The sequence below is a fragment of the Macaca nemestrina genome, chromosome 8, assembly GCF_043159975.1.
Source record: "Macaca nemestrina isolate mMacNem1 chromosome 8, mMacNem.hap1, whole genome shotgun sequence".
In the NCBI taxonomy this organism is placed as follows: Eukaryota; Metazoa; Chordata; class Mammalia; order Primates; family Cercopithecidae; genus Macaca; species Macaca nemestrina.
In genome coordinates this window covers 15387511-15408780 of record NC_092132.1, presented here as the reverse complement: position 1 = coordinate 15408780, position 21270 = coordinate 15387511, and the positions used below count along the sequence as shown (strand labels likewise).

The window sequence follows — 21270 nt, the reverse complement described above, 5'->3', positions numbered from 1 at the left end:
CAGTCTGGACAAGACCATGCTGTAACCACTTGCACGGACAGAGTGTCCTCACAGGAGCTCTCCAGAGTCCTGGCATGCCATAAGTGCCAGTATGGGTTTATATACCAGGCAACTTGCTGTAACCTTGAACTCCTGGCTCCAAGATGTGGCCAGAAGGCCCAGAATCGCTCCATTCACCAGACAATCTTCTCAAATGTGATATGTCTATCTCATGCCTGATATACCCACAGGTGTGGCACCCCTTGGGCAGAGGGCCATGTGAACACCTTGAATAATTATCTTAGCTATGAACATAAATCTTTGTTGAAATAACTGAAAAATGTTTAGGATACATCAAGGTCTCTATACCTAGTGCCAATTTCTTGTCCAAAGATACATTCTAATTAACATTACCATCAGAATGATGTACTGGCCAACTTCCCAGCATCCTTGACAAGTGGTGTCTTTTTTTTTTTTTAAGAGACAGGGGCCAGGTGCAGTGGCTCATGCCTGTAATTCCAACACTTCAGGAGGCTGAGGTGGGAGGATCACTTGAGACCAGGAGTTTGAGAACAGACGAGACAACACAGCAAGACCCATATACATAAAAACAATAAAATGAACAGCCAGGTCTAGTAACATACTACATGTGTGGCTGAGACAGGAGAATGGCTTAAGTCCAAGAGTTCAAGGCCACAGTGAGCTATGAGTGCCACTGCACTCCAACATGGGCGACAAAGCAAGAACCTAATTCTAAAAACAAACAAAAGAAACAGGGTCTCGCTCTGTCGCCCAGGCTGGAATGCAGTCGTATAACCATAGCTCACTGTAACTTTGAACTCCTGGCCTCAAGGTGTTCTCCCTACTTGGTCTCCAAAAGCGCTGGAATTATAGGCATGAGCCACGTTGCCCGGCCTCTCTCCCATTGGTTTTTTAACTACTGAGGCCAACTATTTTTTCTCCACAATTGTGTAACTTAGTTCTTCCCATTTTCTATCAAGGCCTTATGTATTTTCAAGGAAGTAACTATCAAATCTGAATTTCCTTGATCAGAAATTCAATATAAATGCATAAAGTGAGGCACAGTCTTTTAAAATTGTCCCTTTCTACTCGGCTGCCTTTTTTTAAGTACTTCCTATGTTTTAGACACTGTACTGCATGATATATTTCACTGAAGTCTGTCAATCTAATAGGTTAAAATTAAACCCTTTTCATTGATGAGCAATCAGAGGCTTTAAAAGTAGTTTGTCCAAGGTCATGACTAAAGGGTAAGGAATCAGGAAAAGAAGGGGAAGGGACAGAAATGAGGAAGGGAACAGAGGGAGAAAATTACTTTTCAGGAAACAATCTTGTTCAATATTTATTACAATATTCCTTTCGGTAAATATGATTTCTTATAAAACAAATACTACTTTTCCACTAACTTCTTTTATTGTAAAATTAAAAATGATTCTTTAAAAAAATAACCCACGGCCAGGCGTGGTGGCTCACACCTGTAATCCCAGCACTTTGCGAGGCCAAGGTGGGTGAATCACGAGGTCAGGGGTTCAAAATCAGCCTGACCAATACGGTGAAACCCTGTCCTTACTAAAAATACAAAAATTAGCCAGCTCTGGTTGTGTGCAAAAAAACAAACAAAAACAAAAACAAAACCAACAAACAAAACCTACAACAGCATAATTGAAAAACCTGAGACAAGGGCTAAATTAAAAGGCCAAGAGCTAGATTAAGAGGCTCACCAGGCTTTGAGGACATTATATAGAACCTTCTTACTTCTGGATCTCCTGGTTACTGTCAACATCTTGCCCGGATTATTGACCATCTACAATGGAACTTTTCTGATACTTCAACTCAGCTAAGTTTTGGAACATACAGCCATGGAGAGACTGTAAAATGCATTTTTGATGGCAGGTGCTTTAATCGTGCTAACCTAAAGATTCCACAGGTTTAAGATATGTTATGTGAAAACAAGTTAGTGAGGTTCTATAAGGTCAAACTCTGTAAAATTAAATGCTAGTTAAAAGGAAAGATAGAGTTTTTGGTGTTCATTTAATCTACCCCATATGTTCAAAACCCCTTATAAAATTTACACATATAATTTTAAAGGAATGTTAAATACAAGCAGAGGTAATAAGGAAAATAAAGCTTTACAGGGGTGTGTGTGTGTGTGTGTGTGTGTGTGTGTGTGTGTGTGTGTGTATACACGGTCCAAATTTATCCTGGGGTCAATTTTATAAAAGATCAAATACATAGTTGAATTTATACATCCTGCTAAATATATATATATGCGCTCCAGAATTATCTGAAGTTGCAAATTGCACTAGCACTGAAATGACCATTCCTTCCAGCTTCTCACCTTGTTTCACCACTCTCTCCGCCCCAGTCCTATGCTGAAATGATCTGAAATCGCAAAATTTTTTTAAAAAAAATTATGACCAAGTTTGGCTTATCTGAGAAGTGCAAGATTGGTTCAGAATACCTACTGTTTTCACCACACTAACAGATTAAAAGAAAAAAAGCCATATAATTACCTCAAAAGATGCAGAGATGCACTCTGAGGTTGGGGGAAGGGGAGGACTGGGAACAGAGAAGGTGCATTTGAATGAAAACAAAGATGGGTTTTTCAAAATTTGCCTTTCTTTATTTTTACTTTAGAGACAGAGTCTTATTAGGTTGCCCAGGCTGGGCCTTTCTTTTCTTGTAAGTCATTTTTTTCAAACAATTCTATATGATAATCAACAGGATGAACTAATGAAGGCATATTAAAGAGTGGTTCAGGTAAAATGATTCAGTGAATTCCTAATCTGTGTGTCATGTTTATGGTGACAGAAAACAAGAATGTTCTCTACTGCTGTTAAAGAAACTGATACATTTAAAAACAAAGCACAAAGTGAATCCTACAATGCAATACCTTGACTTTCAGTAATCTGCTCCGCTTTCAAAATCATGACTGTATAAGCAGAAGCTCTTGAGATAAACCTTGTCTTTCCCCACAGTGTTGTAATTACAGTAAAAGCTTTTCCATAATAACCAGAACTAGAAGTTCAATTAATTGCAATTCTTGAAACATTTAAAATACATACACGTGCATTCATTAGCTAATCCTTTTAAAGAAAACCAAAGCACATTCTTCAATGACAAGCAATTGCTAGAGTATTTTCCAGCCACCACGATCCAATGCTTGTGTAGAAATTACTAGAGGAAAAAAAGAATTTTTTTTTAATTTTTAAAAGCTTACAAAATGCAAATTCCAATTCTTCACAGACTATGTGTGAACAGTCAGTTTATGAACCAGTGCTGGTTTGCAAAGTGTTTCTTTTAAGTAGCACTAGTATAAATAAAGCACAGGTTCTGGAGCCAAACTGTGAGGCTTACCCTTGGACAAGTTTCTCTCTCTCTAGTGGGGATAATAGTAATACCTACCACCTAATTGGGTTATTATGAGGATTAAGTAAGAATATGTCTAGCACTTAAAACTGTCCCTGACAGATAAGGACTCTATAAAAAAGTTGATATTATTATTACTATTGTATAGACCATAACCATAGATACACTTTTTCTAAAATGTCTAGTTTTTGTCTTTTTTAAATGTAAAGAGAAATGAAGATACTGAAAATACAGAATTCTTTATAGTTTTATACTTTTCTCCAATTTTTTATATCCTGATCCATGACCAATCATATCACTTCTTTTAAAGTCAGTCACTGGTCACTGCACACCTGTTATTCACTAAATGCACATTCTGAAGAGCATGTAGCTGTGTTACTTCCTGTCCCCCAGTGACAAACCCATGAGATACTTTTGTTTTTAAATGGGTAACTGAAGGAGAGGATTTGCCAACAAAGATGAAAGTGAAGCAAAGAAACAAAAGTGATAATGCTGGAAATAAAATTCTAATGAAATATTAATAGAGTTACAAAAGAAAGAGTTGACTGTGAGAATGTTGACACTGCTGCCAACAGAGAGACTAAACATGCAGCCAGAGGAACTTTCTGAAGGTAAACTGATCAACATAAAAGAAGAGAGTGGTTATGGTGAAAAGGATGACAATGTCTCAGAGGAAGTCATGCCAGCAAGAAACCTTCATATTAAAGGAATTCTTACATATACTTCTTGATATTCACGGTGTAATGGATAAAATGTTTGAAGCTGATCCAAACTTACAAGTATTATTAACTTGTCCAAGGCCTAGAAATGATGCTCACTCTACACTATATAACAGGGAAGAAGAAACGAGGCACAGTTCCAATCACTCTTGAAAAGATTTTTACAAAGAAATAAAACACTTTAATTCTCCAGGTTTAAATTAAACTGTACTAAGTAAATACTAGTTTTACTATTTTATCCATTTCCCTATACATTTTGCAACAATGAGAGTATGTTTTGACGAAAATTTCTAAAAATCATGGAACAACATAATTTCTAAGATTGCTTTACAAAATTTAAGCCTGCACAAGTATTTTTATATTCCACAGCACAAATGAGAACTGCCTGTATAAAGAACTTTTACAACCTAAGAAGGAAAGCAAATGAATTTAAAGACAGGCAAAAGATTTCAACAGATAATTCACCAAAGTTAAATGGATTGCAAATAAGCACTTGAAAAGATGCTCAACACCATCAGGCACTAGAGAAATACAAACTGAAAACACACCAGATGGCTAAAAAAAATACTGTAAATGACCATACCAAGTGCTGGTGAGAATACAGTGCAAATGAATTCCTACACACTTGTGCAAAGCCACTTTAAAAAGTTAAATATACACCTTCCATATAACAGTCATTCCATTGAGGTATTTATCCAAGAAAAATGAAAGCATTATGCTCAAACAAAGAATCATACACTAATGTTCATAGCAACTGTACTTGTAGTCTCAAACTGCAAGCATCCCAAATGCTCATTAGCAAATGAATGGACAGACTGTGGTATTTCCATACGCTGGAATACTACTCAGCAATAAAAGAAACAAGTTACTGACACAGCCAATATTAAGTATAAATCTCAAAATCACTACGCTGAGTTGAAGAAGCCAGATATAAAAGAACATATATTGTATGAGTCCTCATATATAAGATTTTAGGAGTCAAGTCTGAGCAACAGTGAGCCCTGTTTCTAAAAAAAATTAATAAAACAGTAAGATTCTAGGAAATACAAATTAATATTATAAAGACAGAAAAGGCATAGGTGGTTGACTGGGGTCTAGGGGCAGGTAGGGTGGACAGATTTGAAGGAGTCAGGGAAAAACTTTGAAGGTGATTATGTTCATTATCTTGATTGTGGTGATGATTTCATGGGTGATTAACTATCAAACTGTATGCTTCATAAAACTTTTAAAAATGGTCCATGGACGATCTGCATCTGCCAAAAATGTGGATTCTCAGGCTTGCCACAACCCACTAAATTTTGTGGGTCAAGCCTGAGAAACTGCATTTTCCAAGATCCACGTTACTCTAATGTATGTATTTACTCTGTAATCTAGAGGATCTAATGCCTAGAGTCTCCAGAAGAATGATCTCACTCATCTTCTACGAAAACACACTTAGAACTTTAGTGCATCAAAATTTCCTATAAGAACCCTAATTTAATTAGCACTTAACTTATTAGTATGAAGCCCATAATTTCAGACCTTTAGAACTTAAGACATCCTATTACATTCGTATTTATATTTTAACTTTGAAATCTGGTATACAGGTGATCTCTGAAATAGTTCAATAAAAGAAAAGCCCATAGAGGCAAAAGTTTTAAAGCTAAAAATAAGCTTTATGATTTCAATTTAAAATCATATCCTATCCGAATTCCATTTCACAAACGGGAAAGCTGAGACCAGAAAGGTTAAATTTGGACAGTCAGTAATAAAATGCAAATCTTCTACTTTCTTCTGAAATGAAATTCTATCCAACTTTCTTCTAAAAAGGCTTCTATTCCTTTGCTTTCAATTTCTCCTAAATTCGTACTTATTCTTTGTCATTTCTGTAGCTCAGGTTTTTATGCTCTCACTCCTAACTACTGCAATAATCTCCTAAATGGTTAACCTACTTCTGTAGTTCTCTCTCCACTTTATTTCTATCACACAAATACCTGAGTACCTAATATTAGTCAAGCACTGTAAGAGACACTAATTTTATCTCATCACTGCTCTACTGAAGAAAAAAAAAACTTCTAATAGCTCCTAATACTTTTCAGGATACAGTCTCAAACTGGCACACTTAGGAATGAATACCCATTCTGATTTCAGGCTACTCCTAATAAACATGCCATTAGAGCAGAGCCCCCTAACAGCCTATGCCCATTCCAGTCCTGAAATCTGTTTCCTCCTCCTAAAAAGGCATTCCTTTCTTCCTCCCAAAAAGGTTCTTATCCTTAAAAGGCCAATTTAAAGCTATTCCTACTTTCAACAGGCTCTTCCCGAGGACTCCAGCCCACATCAATCCCTATAATTCTAAAGCATTTTCATCCAATAGTACACTGCTACTCATTGGTTGCAGATGTTAGTTGTATAACTGAGGGAAGATAAAATTTGTTTCTCAAGTCTTCTGTACCCTACTTAATACGCAGTGCTTAAGTATGTTACAACAAAGGGAAACAGCATAGCATATATAGGTAGAAAAGTTTTAGTCTAGAGGCTTTGAAACCAGTCAAATACCAGTTTGAATCCTAGTTCTGACAATTACCATAACTCAGGATCATACAGCTAGTAAGCATCAGTTTCCTCATTTGTCAAATGGAGTTAACAGACCTTACAGCACTGTTGCAAGCATTAAATAAGATTCAATAAGAATGCATGTTTAGTGCTTAGGAAAAATCACAAACATTCACTTAGTTGTGGCCATCATTAGCAACACAGATTAAATATCCACCATGTGGCAGATATTGTACAAGGTTCTAGAAATACCAAAATGTTTAAGATTTAAGCACTGATATGAAAAAAGTTTATGTATTAATACATACCAATACCATTCATCCATCCAAGTTAGAAAACACCAGTCATTATTCTTACCTATACTTAGGACCTGAAAAATCGACCATTCTATTTCCTGAAGATCTCTACGCACACAACCACTGAACTAGCAGTTCAAGCCAGGACTCCTACTATAGCCTATTTGGGTCTCACTGCTCCAACTCTATATTCATTCTCCATAATGTTATTAGACTAATCCTTCTAATGCAGAAACCTGATCACATATCTACACATCATCCTTCCCATTAGTCTATATCTGTAATTGTAATGGCATAGGACACAGAGATCTCAGGCTGACTCAATTCTTTAAAAAAAATTTCCAAGATTTCACTTAAATATCTTGGCCAGGCGCAGTGGCTCACGCCTGTAACTCCAGCACTTTGGGAGGCAGAGGCGGGTGGATCATGAGGTCAGAAGTTTGAGAACAGCCTGACCAACATGGTGAAACCCTGTCTCTACTAAAAATACAAAAATTAGCCAGGTGTGGTGGCGCATGCCTGTAATCCCAGCTAGGTCAGGAGGCTGAGGCAGGGGAATCGCTTGAACCTGGGAGGCGGAGGTTGCAGTGAGCTGAGATCGCACCACTGCACTCCAGCCTGGGTGACAGAGTGAGACTCCATCTCAAAAAAGGAAAAAAGTATTTTTTATGTATTGTTAAAGCAGCTTTTTAAGAAATTTAATTATTTCTTTAAATACTTCAGCTCTAGTTCTATTAGAAAATCCACCCTACTACTGCAGTGATCTAATAACAAAAAAATTGGAAAAAAGAAAATCTACCTCGTATTACTTCATTTTTACGTGTTACAAGTGACCACTGGCCAGTACGTACTATCAACAATGGCTGCCCACGACAATCATCCATGGACCACCACCACCCTGTTTTTAACTAGTTTTTAACTATGCATGCCACAGAGCTACCACAACAGATTCTTATTCACCAAGTCTACGGCACGCCACGGTATTTGTTTTTTTAAGAAGCCACACAATGTTTCTAATATATAGCCAGGATTGCCCAATCCCAGATTAAGAAACTTTACATAGAAAAGTGACCAACCCCAGATATGATGATACTGCTGTGTCTATCTAAAGCAAGGCTCTGCAAACCACCCACAGATCATGCCTAATTCCATGGCTTTTTGTTCTACCTGCACACTAAGAATGCTTTTTACATTTTCTAACGGTTGAAAAAAGAAAACAACAATCTTTATCCTGAAAGCAGTTAATGACTTCCTGCGTAAATAATACTTGCATATATAAAAAGTAACAAATTCATAATAATTCTGTCAACAATGAAGTGTTGTTACAGACTACAATTACAATAGAAATTTAGAGAACAGGACAGTGTGAAAGGTATATTCCACGTGTGAGTTAAAAATCTTCTCAACAGGCCCCACAGCACATCATATCACTCATCAAAACGCTGGACCCCTTCCCATGACTCAAAGTGGCTATCACAGCCTGTTCATTGCTATTATACTCCGCTCTGCACTAAGCACAATGCCTGACACATCACAGTCTCCAAAGCATAGATGCTGAATGAGTGAATAAACAAACAAGATAAATGATGTAAGTACATTAGAATAAATGCAACTCATCTAAAGTTAAGGTTCCAAAAGGCTGTCATTCTCCTAAAATGATTTGTTTGGGGAAAAGAGAGATAAGGAGAGGTCAATGTATCACTAGCAGAAAACTGATAAAATTTCTCCTATTAAAAATTAAATAAAGAGACTTCAAATGAAATGCTCTAAGGTGTGTCCACCATGGTTTTACAGACACAGTTTTTAAATTATTTTATTTTTTTAAGACATGGGTTTTTGCCATGTTGGCCAGGCTTGTCTTGAACTCCTGGCCTCAAGTGATTGGCTTCGGCCTTCCAAAATGCTGGGATTATGGGTGTGAGCCACCGTGCTCACCCAGCCTACAGATAGATACAGTTTTTCTGGACTGATAAAACTCAGTTGCAACAATAGGCATAGATAACCACTTTGGAGATATACTATATATCTGATATGTGGTAATATATATTACTGCATGTCTTGGTAGCAATAAAACAATGGATTTTAAGACTATGAAAAACACTTCGTCACACGTTTAAAATGTCCTCAAAACTCAACAAAGATCAGTTACAGACTCCCAATAGGACAGACATTCTATGTATGGCAAAGTACAAAATGTTGTGTAAAAACAAGACCTCTCCTCATAAAGCTCATATTCTATAAGATGACATGTAAACAAATTACTACAATACAGTACAATTAAATAAAATGCTATGCTAGAGTTCTGTGGTTAAATTGCTATGGGAAAACAGATGAAGGAGTAATTTAATTATGTCTAGAGAAGAATGTCAGAGAAAGCTAGAGAAGTGAGATATCTGGGTGCCTTGTATACTTAAAAAAAAAAAGCACCAGTACTAACAACTTCCAAAGACATTTTTATATGCTTCAAATTAAGTCAAATAACTTAATTTTAGGATTTACGTTAGCATTTACACTAAACTGGAAAAGGAAAATCTCCTATAAGAAGCATTTTAATTACTACCTATGATTGTTAACAATGGGGTAACATAATAATACTAAAATCCTTAAGAAAAAGGCTTTATTAAACTGAGACTAAGGCAACTCCAAGAATTCAGAAGAACACCAGATAAGATTTTTTAGTCCTAATAAATACAAAACCGCACTGATTTCTTCAATAATTTCTATCCCATTTGCTATCTATGTAAGAATCTTAATCTGTTTGCCCTTCTGTTATTTCTACTTATTGGATAGTGTATATAATTCCAAATTTGGACTATCAAGTCTGATCTTACAAACCAAATCAGGGGAAAACACTTAAAAAAAAAAAAAACATGTACTATTCTAAAAATTACTCTTTCATGGTCAGAGTATATATTTATGTAGTAAACCTTTTATCTTTAACACACGTTAAGTCCAGCCTGTTAAATGTCCTATGAAGTGGTTCTTTCTTGTCTATCTTCTCCTCTTTTAAAAACGACATTACCATGTCTTATAAGCTTTTCTCCCAAGCGCTCATTAGTAGCCACATGGAATCTAATGGGTTCAACAGACAAGACATCAATACTCAACTATAAATATATCATATCAGATAGGCTCATTTCTCAAAAGAGCTCATAATTCTCTAGTAGAACTCTATTTTTCCTAACATTGAGAAGTTTCACAGAGATAATTAAGTAGAAAACATTCAGTATTTTCAGATTTTGACTTTATTTCCTAGACTTAAACTTCTTAGTTTAAATGATTTTCAACATAGTCACCCACAAACAGAATGAGTGCCATAACTGTACTTCAACTGCTATGTGACAGACTTCCGTATCATCAGTAATTTTTACCTAGGTATTTCAGACTGGAAAAGATAAACGAAATACAATTTTAAGATAAATTCTGAAACCATTAACTCATAACATCCTCGATGTTTTACTTTCTGCTACCCTACTCATTCGTTAATTTAACACCTTACAAAAACCTGTACATTTTAGAAATTTCCCCTTTCCCCTTTCATTTGATTTCCACCAAATGTAGGAGCACTTATACATTCTAGATTTTATTGTTTAGTTTAGTATTTGTAGTATCTAGGAATTTATTTCATCTACAGATAGATTTCTTATAACAAGAGACAATTTTTAGTCATTTGGGAAGTAGACCTTGCTTCCTTGAATTAACAGAAAAAATATTAAAGTGCAAGAATAGGAAGAAAATTGTAAGTACTAAAACTACAAAAATGGAGAAAAATGTTGATCTATGCTAAATGATGTATGAGAAAGTACTGATCACTGAACAGATCAATATTTATTTTAGCCATCTTTCAGTCTTCTTCCTAATGTACCTTTTACTCAGACATGAGTCTTATCTATTTTAAAACAAGTTAAATTGTATATAGCAATCATTTGTCACCTTCGCAGTCCATATTGGAGAAGGACTGTTAACGCTTTTCAGAATTTGAGATTCATAATAATTTACTTATCTTTCCTCTACACTATTAAAAACTGAAACTAAAACAGGAAGGTTTTCTTCTTCCCTAACTTCTTGATAATAACTAACAGCTATTATTCAGATATACATTAACAGCCATTATTTGAGTGTCCTCTCCTATGTTAGGCTATTCAGTGAAAAGTTTTGGGCAACCAGATATTCACATGGTTTGAAAATATCACCAAACCGAGACCTTTTACAAGGTCTCACTCTCTCGCCTAGACTGGAGTGCAGTGGCACGATCACAGTTCACAGCAGCCTTAATTTCCCAGGATCACACCACCACTCTTGGTTAATTTTTGTATTTTTTTTTGTAGAGACAAGGTTTCAGCATGTTGCCCAGGCTGGTTGACACCATCTTAATTGAGGGATAAAACTTAGTATTACCAAAAATGTGACAGACATTATATGCCTGAAGATGTAAGGCAATGGGATGTATTCATCATTACCCTATGTAATAAAACTTGTCGGGTATATATAACCTGATTCTATTTATCAGGAAACAAAGCAGACAAATTTTGATTACGAAATATTTTCTATCAGAGAGCTTGCCTGGATGAAAATGAGCAGGTGTGAAGATTAAAAAAAGAAGAGGAGTTCAGTTTTGGACATGTTAAATTTGAGAGGCTTATGAGCCACCAATCTGAAGATGTTGAGAAGGCAATGACAGATACAGAAGTACAGAGTTCAGGGAAGAGGTCAGATCAGAAATACTTTATCTACACCCCAGGACTTCGTATCCAAAGACCAAAGACACCTGAAATGGTTCACAGTGGCAACAGTAAGAGACCAGTGGCCACAGTGCACTAACCACACTGTTATGGTAACATAATCTGGGCAGTATTTTCTTGCTGCTCAGCTGCCTCTGGTTATTGCTGATTTTGTGAACTTGGATTCCCACTCTCTCCATCAATGCTGTAACCTACCTGTCATCATCCCAATTAATTCTTGTCATATCCAAATTACCTAGTCAGGTTCTGCTATTTGCAACTGAATTATATTAACGAATTATAAAGAATATTCTGGTCTCAAATAGAAAATTAACTGTAATTCCCTTCCCAATTTAAAGCCATTCCTACAAACAAGCAGAATTAATGTTACAAATACAACTCTGAAGTATAAATACAGATAATAAAGATATTCAAAAATTAAAGATTTGTATAGATCAGTTTTTTGAGATATTTAAGAGGTCCAGGGTAATTAAAAAGAAAACTTTAAGTTTCAAAACACAAAATTTGAACATTAATATAAAAGTAGAATATCCAGAAAAGATGACAAAACACCAAGATCATTTAAAAAATATCAAATAAAGGCTGGTCACGGTGGCTGACACCTGTAATCCCAGCACTTTGGGAGGTCGAGGCGAGCGGATCACGAGGTCAGGAGATCAAGACCATCCTCACTAACATGGTGAAACCCCGTCTCTACTAAAAATACAAAAAAAAAAAAAAAATTAGCCGGGCGTGGTGGCGGGCGCCTGTAGTCCCAGCTACTCTGGAGGCTGAGGCAGGAGAATGGTGTGAACCCCGGAGGCGGAGCTTGCAGTGAGCCAAGATCGTTCCACTGCACTCCAGCCTGGGCGACAGAGCGAAACTCTGTCTCAAAATAACATAACATAACATAACATAAATAAAATAACATAACATAACATAAAATAACATAACATAACATAAAATAAAATAACATAAAATAAAAAATAACATAACATAACATAACATAAAATAACAAAATAACATAAAATAAAATAACATAAAATAACATAACATAACTTAACATAAAATAACATAACAAAATAACATAACATAAAATAACATAAGATAAAATAAAATAAAATAAAATAAAACAGAGAACTAAAAAAATTTTTGAGAATATTAGAACACAAGACTGACACTGGTTTTTACAAAGTGTTCTCTCTGTAATAAGACGCTTTATTTTAGCCGGGTGCGGTGGCTCACGCCTGTAATCCCAGCACTTTGGGAGGCTGAGGCGGGCGGATCACGAGGTCAGGAGATCAACACCAGCCTGACGAACACGGTGAAACCCCATCTCAACTAAAAGTACAAAAAATTAGCCAGGCATGGTGGCGAGCGCCTGAGGCAGGAGAATGGCATGAACCCGGAAGGCAGAGCTTGCAGTGAGCCGAGATTGCACCACTGCACTCCAGCCTGGGCGACAGACAGAGTGAGACTCCATCTCAAAAAAAAAAAAAAAAATGCTTTATTTTGTTTCATACATTCCAAACTACTCCTACTGAGAACAGTAATGAAAAAATTCTCCAGCCGGGTGCGGTGGCTCACACCTGTAATCCCAGCACTTTGGGAGGCCAAGGTGGGCGGATCACCTGAGGTCGGGAGTTCGAGACCAGCCTAACCAGCAGGGAGAAATCCCGTCTCCACTAAAAAAAAAAAAAAAAAATTAGCAGGGCGTGGTGGCACATGCCTGTAATCCCAGCTACTCGGGAGGCTGAGGCAGAAGAATCGCTTGAACCTGGAAGGCGGAGGTTGCAGTGAGCCGGTATCGCACCATTGCACTCCAGTCTGGGCAACAAGAGTGAAACTCTGTCTCAAAAAAAAGAAAAAGAAAAAAATCTCCACCTAAGTCTACATTTATGTATGTATGTATGTATGTTTGAGACAGAGTTTCGCTCTTGTCACCCAGGCTGGAGTGCAATGGCACGATCTTGGCTCAATGCGATTCTCATGCCTCAGCCTCCTGAGTAGCTGGGATTACAGGCGCCCATCACCACGCCCAGCTAATTTTTGTATTTTTAGTAGAGACGGAGTTTCACTACGTAGGCCTGGCTGATCTCAAACTCCTGGCCTCAGGTGATCCACCCACCTAAGCCTCCCAAAGTGCTAGGATTACAGGTGTGAGCCACTGCACCCAGCCAAGTCTACCTTTAGTCTCTTATTTCATACACTTTCCTTACACATGTCAGTAAAACTACTTTTCATTCTTTCTGAAAACTTTTCACATTTCAAATCAAAAGTAGAATTTTTGGCTATAATAAAGATTAAACATTTCTTACATCCTTAGTAGTACACCATTTATGTACTAAACTCCTTACCTCTATTTAGTATTTTTAAGGAATACATTCTGAAGAAGTAAAACATGAAAAAGAGTAAAAACACTTAATAGGAAATATTTGCTTTGAGGAAGAAAAAAGTACTAATATATGTGAATATCTAGTATATACCATGCATTCTGCTATAGACGATAATTTTTTTTTGTAAAACACTGCAAAACCGGTGATGTTACCATTTTACAAAAAGTAAATGAGGAAAATGAATTTCAAATACTGGTTTAGGCCAGCTGCAGTAGCTTGCGCCTGTATCCCCAATACTGCAAGGCTGAGGCAGGAGGACCGCTTGAGCCTAGAAATTTGAGACCAGCCTGGGCAACAGCAAGATTCTATCTCTACCAAAAATAAAAATAAAAAAAATTAGCCAGGCATGGTTCTACATGTCTGCTGTCCCAGCTACTCATGAGGTTGAGATGGGAGGACTACTCGAGACCAGGCAAGACTGCAGGGAGCTATGATCACACCACCACACTGCAGCCTGAGCAATAGAGTGAGACCTGCCTCAAAAAGAAAAGGCAGCGGCGGGGAGGGGGTTACTTACCTCACATCAGTGCTAGTAAGAGGTCAGTGTCAATAAGGAGTAGATTTGTTTCCGGAACAGATCTGCCTATTCCAAAGTTGATGCCACTTTATTCACAACAAAATGCCTCCATGAGCACAGTCTTCTAAAAATTCATTCTCATTAATTTTTTTTATTAGAAAAACAACTGTAACCATTACACTGAACAAGCTGAATCTGTGGGATGTAACTATAAAAAGCAATTTTTTTGTCCATGACTAGCCTTTAAAGTTACTCTGTAGCCATAGTTAATGTCCCTGAACTTTCATTTAGGCTAATGATCATGACTTTGGTCACTCCCAAGTTATAAAAACAATCTGACTTTTAAAACTGAAAGATCCAGCTGGGCATAGTGGCTCACACCTGTAATCCCAACAATCTGGGAGGCTGAGGCAGAGGATCACTTAATCCCAGGAGCTGGAGACCAGCCTGGGCAACACAGGGAGAACCTGTCTCTACAAAAAAAATTTTTAAAAAAAATAAAAAATTAGCCAGATGCGGTGGTGCATGTCTATAGTCCCAGTTACTTAGGAGGCTGACGTGGGAGGATGGCTCAGGCCTGAGAAGTCGAGGCTGCAATGACTGAAAGATCCTTAGTGTAATCGTCAAATTTTTCTCATTTGAAGTTAGTTTCTCTGCTTTCCCAGCTCAGCCCTACACAGTACAAGAGCATTATGCTTTTACCCCTCTCCTTTCCACCTTGTTAACCCTGGGTGGGGCAATTATGTGCTATCAGAGAGCTTAGACATCTTCATGACTCAAAATATGTTCAGGCCAGGCGTGGGGGCTCACGGTTGTAATCCCAGCACTTTGGGAGGCCAAAGCTGATGGATCACCTGAGGTCAGGAGTTCTCGACCAGCCTGGCCAACATGGTGAAAACCCGCCTCTACTAAAAAATACAAAAATTAGCCAGGCATGGTGGTGTACACCTGTAGTTCCAGCTACTCAGGAGGCTGAGGCACAAGAACTGCTTAAACCAGGGAGGTTGCAGTGAGCCAAGGTCATGCCACCGCAGTCCAGCCTGGGTGACAGAGCGAGACTCCGTCCCAAAAATAATCAAAATCATAATCATAAAGTTTAAAGCTGATTTTTTTCAGGAATGCTTTCAGGGGTTCCTTGAAAGTTGGGAGCTCTCACTCCCAATTCCTGTAATGAATCTCCTCTGGGAATCCAGCCTCCATCCTGTCCCCCTTATACTCTACTCTTTTGTTTGGGTTTTCCCTTATGTGGTCTCACTTCTCTCAGGTAGCCCTCATGTGATCTATGGGAAACAGATATCTTAGTCCAAAAAACTTTGAGAGGACTGGCAGTCCATCCACACAGCAACCTTGCTTTCTTTTGCTGTGCTGCCAAAGCATAGTCTCTCTTTCACCCTTGAAAAGTTCCAGGTATGAGTTAGAGAGACATCAATCCACTGTGTCCCCCAAATTGCAGAAGTTACATATTAAGTCCCCCAAGCGGTCACTATAAAGCCCTTCTATCTTTACTGGAGGGGCAGTACTTCCCATCCCTCCCACAAAGATGAGGGAAAGAGGTTAGGAAAGACTCCTAGAATACCAACAACTGGGTTAAAAAACTTTTCCAATTTCCAACATGTGTCAAAAACTCTGTTCCAATTTCCAACTTTCTGAATGAAACCTTTTACACCAACAGATGGATAGGTATTAGAAGTCACAAGATCCATTTTCTGGCTCTCTTTTGAACACCCGCAGGGTGTCCTTAAAACTCACTTTAGAAATGTGCATCTGTTGACTTAGGGTCAAACTCAGAATACAAGAGTTCTACCCATTTTAACACCTTATTTCATATTTTGTATTTTCTAAATTTTCCATGAAAAGTAGGAAGAAAATAAAAATCCTCAACCTTACCACTCAGCCACTGTTAACACTTTCCTTTTATGCCACTTAAAAATTTAAGTTTATATTTCTTAAAACTTTATACAATAACACTTGATTTATATAATTTCATCAAGCAATCCAGTTTATCACCTAATTTAAGCACATTACCTTTTTTAAGCATCAAATTTCCACTGAACTAGTGTGTTGCTCTTCTAAAATTTGTCTCACTGTGCCACTCTGAAGTCCAAACCCTTTAATGGCTCCCTACCACCAGAAATTAAACTTCAATCTTTTAAAAAGGAAGCGTAATCTATACAGTCTCCTAGGGCTGCTACATCTCTAAATATGATTTTGAACCATGTATGCACCATATAAAATCATGCTACAAGAAAAATGCAGGTGTCAGAGGAGTTCCTAATAATGGGATGTGACCTACACTAGCAGGAGAGAAATATTTCAGAATTTGTGAATTCGACCTTGTAACCCTTCAATGAAGCTGGATCCTGAGATATTTTCAACAGGAACTGGGACCAAATTCTGAAATGCAAAAGAACAAAGGTGGTTATTCCTTTATTAGCATAGAACTAAGCTTGCAGTGGGGATCAAACCTCATATGATTGCAAATAAAATTCTGTATCACTACACATGTATCTACTAGCTCCACAGTCATTATCACCAACTGCCAAAAAGTTAATCCAATACTCAAGAGCAGATTTATAGAAACTTTAAATGTCAAAACTGGATTTGGGAATTAATTTTGTTACAAGTTCTACACATAATGTGTTCCATTCATAGAGCACACATTTAAAAATTTGTCTTAGAGCCCAGTGCAGTGGCTCATGTCTATAATCCCAGCACTTTGGGAGGCCGAGATGGGCGGATCACTTGAGATTAGGAGTCTGAGACCAGGCTAGCCAACATGGTAAAACCCTGTCTCTACTAAAAATACAAAAACAAATTAGCCAAGTATGGTGGTGTGTGCCTGTAATCCCAGCTACTCGGGAGGCTGAGGCAGAAGAATCGCTTGAACCCGGGAGGTGGAGGTTGCAGTGAGCTGAGATCATGCCACTCTACTCCATCCTGGGCAACAGCAAGACTCTGCCTCCAAAAAACAAAACAACAACAACAACAAAGTTTTAAAGTCATCTTTTACAAGATGAAGTGAGAAGTAAATTCCATTTAAACATGCTACCAAGAAAAATGCACTCATAGTTCTTAGCTCAAAGAGGCTTCGGTCTGCTGAGAAGTTTAAGTCAGTAAAAATGCACAGAATTACAAAAGTCCCTGCAGAAAGAAAAATAATCAGTTCTCTCTTAAAGCTGACAATAAATGTATTCACTCAAAAAGTACACAAGAACAATGAGTGTAGGCAAATACTGATGTGTCTCTATGAATAAATGTGGAGAATATGTGTGTGTACTCATCAAACATATATATGCATAAAGATGCCTGGAAAGATGGTCACCAAAACAGTGACTACTAGATGGTGATTTTTGCTTTTTTCTTTTACTACTCTATATTGTTTCATTTTTTTAAATAAATATGAGCATGTGTGTTTACAAAAATTTTCATTATTAAAATACAGTATGAAAGCTACAGTAATCAAGCCATGTGGTGGTACTAGCAGAATGATAGATCAATGAAACAGACATAAAAGTCTACAGATAAACCCAAACGTTTGTGGTCAACTGATTACCAACTAAGATATCAAAGGCAATTCAGTAGAGGAAAGGACAGTCTTTTCAAAAATGGTATGGAGACTACTGGATAACCACATGCAAATAGTAACTTACACCATAAAGTTAACTAAAAATGGATCATAAACCTAAATGTAAGGACCAAAACTAGAAAACTTTTAGAAGAAAACACAAGAGTAAATCTCATAATCTTTGGTTAGGCAAAGATTTCTTAGATATGACACACACTGCCACCATTCTTAACAGGAAAAAAAAAAAAAAAAAGATTTAAACTAGAGTCTACCAAGTCAAAACCCTTACACCTCAAAAGACACTATTAACAGCCAAGTGTGGTGGCACACATCTATAGCATCAATTATTCAGGAGGCAGACACAGGAGGATTACTTGAGCCCTGAGTTTGAGTCTAGCCTGGGCAACACAGCAAGACCTCGACTCTGAACCCCATCTCTTAAGAAGAAGAAAAAAAAAGATACTATTAAGAAAACAAAAGGACAAGTCACAGATTGAGAGAAAATACTTGCAAATAATGTATCTGACAAAGGACCTGGATACAAAATATATAAAGAACTCTTACAACTCGGTAAGAAGACAACCCAATTAAAAATGGTCAAAAAGACCTGACAGACATTTCACCAAACAGATGGAAAAAGTGGCTTGGTGGCACATGCCTGTAGTCCCAGCACTTTGGGAGGCTGAAGCAGGAGGATCACAGGAGCCCAGGAGTTCTAGGCTGCAGCGAGGTGTGATTATGCCACTATACTCCAGCCTGAGTGACAAAGTAAAATCCTTTCTTAAAAAAAAAGAAAAAAGAAAAGAAAATGGCTTGAAAAGATGCTCAACATCATTAGTCATTAGGGAAACTCAAACCACAATGTATATTACTTCTCACCCAGTAGAATAATTATAATTAAAAAGATAATGACAAGTATTGGGAAGATTTAGAGAAACTGAAATCCTCATACACTACTCATAGGACGTAAAATCGCACCGACAGTCTGGTTTTGGCAGTTTCTTGAAAAATTATATAAGTTTTCCATATGACGCAATAATTCTGTTCCTAGGCATCTATGCAAAAGAAAACATATGTCCACACATATCTGCATACAAATGTTCATAGCAGCATTATTTATAACAGCCAAAAACTGTGAACCACCCAAATGCCCATCAACTGGTAATGAATAAACAAAATGTGGCATATCCACAGAATGGAATACTACTCAGCAATAGAAAGGAACAAATTACTGATACACTCAACATGCATGAACCGTAAATTAAATGAAAGAAGTCAGACACAAAAGATACTGTGTCCAGGAAAGAATGTCCAGGAAAGAATCATCAAGCAAAAGTGAGAGAGTGAGAGAGTGAGGGAGAGAGTGTAAGAGGGAGAGAGGGAGAGACAGGAGAGGGAAGGAGAGGGACAGGGACAGGGACAGGGACAGGGACAGGGACAGGGAGAAGAAGAGGGAGAGGGAGAAGGGATTGGGTAAGAGCTAGAAGACAGGAAAGTGGTTGCCTGGGGCTGGGGGTAGTATGAAAGACGAATAAGATTTCAAGGGATCTTACTGGGTTAACAGACAATATCCTAGACTATGGTAATGGTTGCAAAGCTGAATAAATTTACTAATAATCACTAAATTGTGCATTTGAAATGGGTGAATTTTATGGTGTATAAAGTATACCTCAATAAAATTATTTTTAAAAAGATGGTGAAAAAAAGTTAGTACATAATTATGTTTACTGAAGGAATGATTAGGTTTTTCTAGATGCCAAAGTCAAAAACCAGTGAGAAAACAAAACATTTTAAACGAAAACATAAAATAGCATACCAAAATGGCACACATGCCACTTATCCCCATTATCAATACTATAAGTGATTTTTACTTTCTACCTTTTAGTGGAGTACTTCTAAGGGTCATGAGAGTACATATTTTTTTTTTTTTTTTTGAGACAGAGTCTCGCTCTGTCGCCCAGGCTGGAGTGCAGTGGCCGGATCTCAGCTCACTGCAAGCTCCACCTCCCGGGTTCATGTCATTCTCCTGCCTCAGCCTCCCGAATAGCTGGGACTACAGGCGCCCGCCACCTCGCCCGGCTAGTTTTTTGTATTTTTTTAGTAGAGATGGGGTTTCACCGTGTTAGCCAGGATGGTCTCGATCTCTTGACCTCGTGATCCGCCCGTCTCGGCCTCCCAAAGTGCTGGGATTACAGGCTTGAGCCACCGCGCCCAGCCTAGAGTACATATTTTTTATCTGATTAACCACTGGCTCTACATCTTTACCAAGAAAGACTGAGGTGTAAAAACAAGGTCGCCTATTTCTTCCATATTAATTATGCCCCCCCCCCATATACAGAATCATAATGGGAATAGAAGTATGTATATTATATATGTATATTCCTACACTAGAAACTAAAAAATAAAGCAGAGTTATCCAAAGCCATCTCTAGAACTTTCTTTGGATAGAAATTCAGCAAAATCATATCTAAAGAGAGGAGTCTTGAAGGCAAGTAGTGAGTGAATAGTTCCTGGCAGTCTCCTTTCCACTATTCTCAAGTAACTCATGAAATGGTGACTTACAGTTTATATTTTACAGAAGATGAGGGAAACGATATATCTAAAGATTAGGTACAGGAATTTGCTACAAGACTTTATGTGCAATGTAACCTAGATACAGTGGTTAAAATTACCTGGAATAAACTGTCTTAGGGTACTGGTACCTGTTTAGCCCTACTTTATGACTTAGGACAGTTTCCATAACACAGTTAACCAGTTATGCTTTCAAAAACAAAACTGGCCAGCTGCGGTGGCTCACGTGTGCAATCCCAGCACTTTGGGAGGCCAAGGCGGGTGGATCATGAGGTCAGGAGTTCAAGACCAGCCTGACCAATATGGTGAAACCCCATCACTACTAAAAATACAAAAATAAGCCAGGCTTGGTGGTGCACGCCTGTAATCCCAGCTACTCAGGAGGCTGAGGCAGGAGAAACACTTGAACCCGGGAGGTGGAGCTTGCAGTGAGTCACTGCACTCCAGCCTGAGCAACAGAGTAAGACTTTGTCTCAAAAAACAAATAAACAAAACTGTTCATTCATCTCTTACTTATGAGACCCTATCAAGATCCTAGAAGGGATCTGAGAGACAAGGGGCAGTGAAAGAATTTCACAAAAAGT

At 37.7% G+C, this 21270-nt stretch overlaps 1 protein-coding gene across 31 annotated transcripts in view; it reads right to left on the bottom strand.

Annotated features, from left to right (window-relative positions):
• CYRIB (CYFIP related Rac1 interactor B) overlaps positions 1-21270 on the bottom strand; it is a 174311-nt gene that overhangs the window by 66421 nt on the left and 86620 nt on the right. For 3 of the 31 annotated variants that reach the window (XM_011760055.3, XM_011760054.2, XM_011760058.3), the window contains one exon: positions 16884-16944. The exons of 25 other annotated variants lie outside the window; for them this stretch is intronic. The gene's annotated coding sequence lies outside the window, so the exon portion shown is untranslated. 3 more of the 31 variants (XM_071067825.1, XM_071067830.1, XM_071067829.1) reach the window with 3 other exon arrangements.